This window comes from Nicotiana sylvestris, chromosome 12 (assembly GCF_000393655.2).
Source record: "Nicotiana sylvestris chromosome 12, ASM39365v2, whole genome shotgun sequence".
Classification (NCBI taxonomy): domain Eukaryota; kingdom Viridiplantae; phylum Streptophyta; class Magnoliopsida; order Solanales; family Solanaceae; genus Nicotiana; species Nicotiana sylvestris.
This window is the reverse complement of record NC_091068.1, coordinates 64,274,380-64,281,161: the sequence shown is the minus strand read 5'-3', so window position 1 is coordinate 64,281,161 and position 6,782 is coordinate 64,274,380.

Genomic DNA, 6,782 nt, shown 5'->3' with positions numbered 1-6,782 from the left:
TTTTAAATTTTTTAAAACTTTTTACTTTTTTTAAATTTTCTACATTCTTTTACTTTTTTTTATTTTTTTATTTTTTATTTTTTTAAAATCATTTCCGAAATTACTATATATATATATATATATATTTTTTAAAAATAAAAATAATAAATAAAATAAAATATTTTTGGATTTTTTTTTATATATAAAAAAAATAAAAAATAAAACTATTAATAGTGATAATTCACTTTTTATTTTTTATTTTTTTGGTTTTGTTTTGTGTTGGACAAAAATGAAGAAGGGGTGTTGGGTTAATGGAGCGGACCGGATCGACCCGGTTTGAAACGGACCGGGTCATGGGGAAAGTTGGGCAATTATTTGGGCCTGTGGTTTGAAATTGAAGAAGTGGCCCAATCCGATTTTTCTTTGTATTTTTGTTCTCTTTTCTTCTTTTATTTTTCTAAAACTAAATTATAAAAGTACTTAAATTATTATTAAGAACTAAATTAAGTTATAAAAGCGCAAATTAACTTCCAATAACAATTAACGCACAATTAAGTAATAATTAAGCATAAAATTGTTCATTTGGACATTAAATGCTAAAAATGCAAAAGATGCCTATTTTTGTATTTTTTTATTAATTTAACAAATAAACATGCATAGACAAACATACAAATAGTTACACAAAATATCACAAAAATTGCACACCAAGAAAAATTATTTTATTTTTGAATTTTTTGGGACTAATTCTCATATAGGGCAAAAATCACGTGCTTAAAATTCTAACATTTTCTTCTTTACTTATAGGCTTCGGTGCTGCATCACGAGGTCTTCCTTTGAATCCGAGAGGAGCGTAAGGTTGAGGTTCAGGGCCTTACTGAGAAATACGATAGCTACAAGCTTCTTAGTGAGAAACTTCAGTTAGATTTGGTGATGGCTCGATGAGCATGCTGAGATGGCCAAGCAGGTATTCCAAGTGCTTCATGATAGTGAAGATGAGTTGGAGATAACAACTAGCGATCCGATTCTGCGGGTTCGACAGAGGCTCGAACAGATCAAGGACCTTCAAAGGCAAATAGATGAAGTACAAGCCGAGGCTGAAAAGTTCAAGGGGTGTATGGACATCTTAACTTCAAAATAGGAGGGTGTCCAAGCAGAAATGGAGTCGGCCGAGTTTCAGCTTCGGGCTACAAGGGAGAAAGCCTCGGTACAAGCAAAGAAATTTGAGGAGCTTCAGTCCAATTTAGTCGACTTGGCCAAAGAGCTCGAAGTGGCCAAATCTGAGGTAGCAGTGGCCAACACCAAGGCTGAAGCCAATGTGACCCAATACAAGGTCGATGTCGAAGCTACCTAGGCACAGGCCAGGATCTTGGTGGATCATGCTAAGTGGCAAGCTCGAAGGGAGGCTCTCAAGGGAACCCGTGTTCAGGGTTTCGATATATCCGTTGAAATCGAGATTGCTAGAGCAGAAGAAATAAGGGCTCGAAAACTGGCTTTCCCTAAGGAAGAGTCCAAGAATTTGACCAAATCTGGTGGAGAAGATTCCGAGGGCGAAGAAGCTTCCTCCGATAAGGACCATGCTACTTAGGCTTTGTGATTTTTGCTTTTACGTTGAGGCTAATCGGCCTTTGTAAAGAACTCTTGATCGGGCTATATGGCCCCTATAAAAAGATTTTGATAAATATATGAAACCTTTTCCCTTCCATGGCTTATAAATCTCTTGTCTTTTTGGTTATTTCATGTAAGGGTCAAAACGCCTTAGCATAAGATTATGAAGTTGTATTCAAGGGAGGTTTGGGGATGGTAAGGACTGATAAAAGCCTTCCCATCGACTGTTTCTAATTGATGGACCCCGAATGATTATTCGAACTTGAGTTTATGTAGCCCTTAAGCTTAGTGATTGAGTGATGAACTACTCAAAATCGAAATAAGGTAGCCCTTAGGCTTTCTAGTCGAGTGAGAATGATCTCTCAAAATCGAAGTGAAAGTATCCCATAGGCCTTTGTAAATTTTGTATTTGGCCGATCTAGCCTTAGTAAAAAGATCATTTATATATAAGGCTTTCCACCCTTTTTGGCTCTAAAATATTTCCTTTGTTTTACTACTTGTATTCACAAAGGTTGGAATGTCTTAGCACAAAATATAAGGTTGTGTTCGAGGGATCAAACAAACCTTGTCTTTATTTCCCTTCTGGGTTAAGGTGTTATCGGGGTTTGGTGTTACCGAAGTTTTTCCTAAAAATATATTGAGCTTAAGATTCTACTGAGGGTAGCCTTTAGAACCGGTTGTGAAAGAATTTTTTCTTTTTCGAAGGCCTATATTTGTTACGGATTTTGGATGTCTCCGAACCGTGTTAAATTGGCCGCAGCCTTTTGGTTCGGGTATATGTCAGTGATCTCACTTTCTCGAGTTATCCAGGCTTGCCTAAGATAACAATCCCCGAGTGGGTATGGTCGTGGCCTTTAAAATTCGAGGGTTGCCTAAGAGGTTTTATGCCCTCGATGTTCAATAGTTCGATCTTTTTGAGTTTATTTTACAGATGACAGACCCCGAGTGTCGGAGTGATTATTCGAACATTAGTTACAATCGGGCCTTGGCCGCATTTCCATAATAGATCGAAAGTATGGGGTTGTAAAGTGGAAATTTTCCCAAGATATTAAATAGTTGTAAGGAAAGTACTTCTCTTTATTCTTGTTGAAAATAAAGACATTTCGGAGTGCGTACATGTTTTATGTCAGGGATCAAGCAATCTATGTGGGCATGGTTCGTTTTGATCATTTGACCCTTACAATAAATCCTACCTATTGAGACCATTCCATTTCGAAATGATTTCCTTGCTAGAATAATTCACAATCCAAGGGTGATCCCCCCAGTATTCGAGGTTGAATGTAGAGAAATCTTGGATACTATAAATACAGTCTTTGATACTGATTCGTGACCGTCCTTCAATTCTAAGGTAGCATGATCCATTGCTGCCTCATTAAAAACCTTGCCAAAAACCCCATTTGGGACAAAAACAGTTCAAGCAAAAAAACGTGCAACGCGTGCTTTCAGACTTAAAGGCTTCATACCGCTCCTCGTCAAGAACCTGCAAGTGTTAGTAAAAAAATAGAAAGAATTGAAATGGGGTCGTACCTTAGCAGTAATATCATTTGAGATGAGTTACGTTCTAATTATTCGATAGTTGTTCTCTGTCTATCTTTCCGTGTTTATAAGATCATTTCCCTCTGATCTCGAGAATCCGGTACGGCCCTTCCCAGTTCGGACCCAATTTTCCTTCATTTAGATTTTGGGTGTTTAACGTGACCTCCCTCAGTACCAAGTCCTGATATTAAAATATCGAAGATTGGCTCCTCGATTGTAATACCTTTCGATTCATTGTTTCTGGGCAGCCAATTAAATAAAGGCAGCTTCACGTCATTCATCTAATAGCTCCAGACTTGTATTCATGACCTCGTCATTTGATTCCTTCATCGCATATCGGAATATGATGCTTGGCTCCCCACTTCAACCGGTATTAAAGCTTCGGCTCCATAAACCAAAAAGAATGGGGTAGCCCCGGTACTAGACTTCAAAGTTGTGCGATACGCCCAAAGGACATCGGGCATGACTTTTATCCATTTTCCTTTGGTGTTTGTCAACCTTTTCTTGAGGTTTTGTATTATGTTTTTGTTGGTCGATTCGGCTTGCCCACTCCCACTAGGGTGATAAGGTGTTTATAAAATCCTTTTCATCTTGAGGCCTTGGAGAAATTTGGTCACCGTATTGCCGATAAACTATTTTCCATTGTCACATGCAATTTCGGATGGTATTCCGAATCGACATATGATGTGGTCCCAAATTAAGTCGATGACTTCTTTCTCCTTGACCTTCTGATAGGCTAGTGCTTAACACACTTAGAGAAATAGTCAGTCATAAATAAAACAAATTGAGCCTTACCTGGTGCCGATGGAAGAGGGCCGACGATGTCCATCCCCCACTTTATGAACGACCATGGAGATATAACCGAACGTAGTAGCTCCCCGAGTTGATGAATCATCGAAGCGTGTCTTTGACATTTATCACATTTTTGCACAAACTCCTTCGTATATTTTTCCATATCAATCCAGTAATAGCCGGCTCTAATTACCTTTCGAACCAGTGATTCGGTGCCTGAGTGGTTGCCATATGTGCCTTCGTGGAATTCCCTCAAAACATACTCGGTATCTCCTGATCCCAGACATATCGCTAGTGGACCGTCGAACATCCTTTTGAGTAAGGTCCCATCATCGGACAAGCTAAATCGGGCTGCCTTCGTGCGTAGGTCCCTCGATTCCTTTAGATCCGAAGGAAGTTTTTCGTTCTTCAAATACTCAGTATTTATTTCTCCAATCACAGGTCAAGCTTGTGGAGTTTATCTCGGTGTGGTCTTCTTCGACCACTGACCTCATGAGTTGTACGACAGCTCCCAAATTGAGTTTATTGTCTTCGACTGACGAACCTAGATTTGTGAGGGCATCGGCTTTGCTATTTTGACTTCGAGGAACATGTTGCAAAGTCCATTCGTCGAACCGGTGTAGAGTTACTTGTAGCTTATCCAAGTATCTTTGCATTCGTTCCTCTAGAACTTCAAAGGTCCCGTTAATCTGATTCACAATGAGGAGGGAGTTGTATTTGGCTTCAATCACCTCTGCTCCCAAGCCTTTAGTCAGTTTGAGACCTGCAATCATGGCCTCATATTCGGCCTCATTGTTAGTCAATTTTACAGTTCTAAGAGATTGTCTAACCATGTTACTTGTGGGTGGCTTCAGCATGATGCCGAGTCCGAACCCTTTTACGTTCAAAGAACTGTCTGTAAAGAGGGTCCAGATCCCTGAAGATGTACCCGAGTTGACTAATAATTTTCTTTTAACCTCCGGCACTAGGGCCGGCGTGAAGCTAGCCATGAAGTCTGCCAAGATTTGAGACTTGATGGTTGTTCGGGGTCGATACTCAATATTGTACCTGCTAAGATCCACGGCCCATTTGTCCAATCGTCCCGAAAGCTCGGGTTTATGCAAAATATTTCGAAGAGTATAAGTTGTTACAACACATATGGGATGACATTGAAAGTATGGTTTTAGTTTCCTAGAGGCGCTTATCAAAGCAAGTGCCAACTTTTGCAGGTGGGGATATCTAGTTTCGGCTTCACCTAGGGTCTGACTAACATAATATATAGGAATTGTGTACCTTGTTCTTCTCGGACTTGGACTCCACTTACCGCTATCTCAGATACTGCCAGATATAAGTAAAGTTGTTCGTCTGTCATCGGCGTGTGAAGCAACGGCGGGCTCGACAAGCACCATTTAAGCTCCTCCAAGGCTTGTTGGCATTCCGGAGTCCACGTGAAGTTATTCTTCTTCTTCAGCAACAAAAAGAACTGATGGCTCTTATCGGAGGATCTCGAGATGAATCGCCCCCGGGTGGCTATGCGCCTTATTAACCTCTGCACGGCCTTTACATTGTCTCCTACTGTGATATCTTCGATATCCTTGATTTTATCGGGGTTGATCTCGATTCCTCGATTGGATACCATAAAGCCGAGAAATTTGCTAGAGCTAACCCCCGAACGCGCATTTTTCTGGGGTGAGCTTCATGTTGTATTTCTTCAGTATACTTATAGTTTCTTGCAAATGCTTCAAATGGTCCTCTACTTACAGGGACTTAAGTAGCATGTCATCAATATAAACTTTCATAGATTTCCCTATTTTTTCTTCGAACGTTCAGTTAACTAGGCGATTGTCGCACCACCTTTTTCCGCACCCGCGGGGCGCTTAGGGAGTTTTCTCCAATTGAAGGACAGTCGAAACGGAATTTATTTAATTATTTCAGAGTCGCCACCTGGGAATTTTAAGGCGTCCCAAGTCACCGGTTTAATCCTCGAATCGAGGAGAATATAACTCTGTTTGGTTATTCTGCGAACCAGAAATCCTGAGTAAGGAATTCTGTTAATCCGGAAGAAGGTGTTAGGCATTTCCGAATTCCGTGGTTCTAGCACGGTCGCTTAACTGTTTTTATTCTTGGCTTAATTATCTCGATTTTACATTTTTATTTGCCCGATTTTTTTTTTGTTACCGCTTCTATTTAGATTGTTTGTAATTAAAGACCCTTCTTTGAATCGAATTACGCGTACGTATATTCGTATTATAAATTATATTATTATTTTTTTAAATGCGGAGTTGTGTCACGCGCACGTGTACACAATAATATAGATAATAATTATTTTCGAAATGGTGCTTAAATAAATCAAGAACATTCGCCCTTTTTGTATAATTAAGTAGTGAACCTCACATATCGGGTTTTTTATGAAATTATTAATGATATTTTCCGAGAAATCCCTTTTATTAAATATTCGATCGAAGTTGCGCGAACGCATAATCCGAATTGCTTTTAGAAATATAATCAGGTTACGCGAACGTATCCCTAATCACAAAAATATTCTTGATGGTAGTATAAATTTATTTACAAATTGTTTATTACATCTATACATTTTAGGTAAAAATCATGAGAAATCTCCATTTAAGGTACCCTTAAATTCTTGAAAGGAATTCACAATTTATTAAATGTTTATTGCGAATTATATTTTTTCGCGTATGAATTATATTCCTCAAAGCTATTCAAATTTAAAAAGCAAAGTAAGCATATGACTAATACTATTCTAGTAAATACAATATGTATACTAGAAATGTGCATGGCGTATGAAACTAAAAAAAATCAATTCTTGAAAGGAAATGATATTTTTGAAGAATTCTTATTATTCCATTTGCAATGAATTGTTAATTTTTACA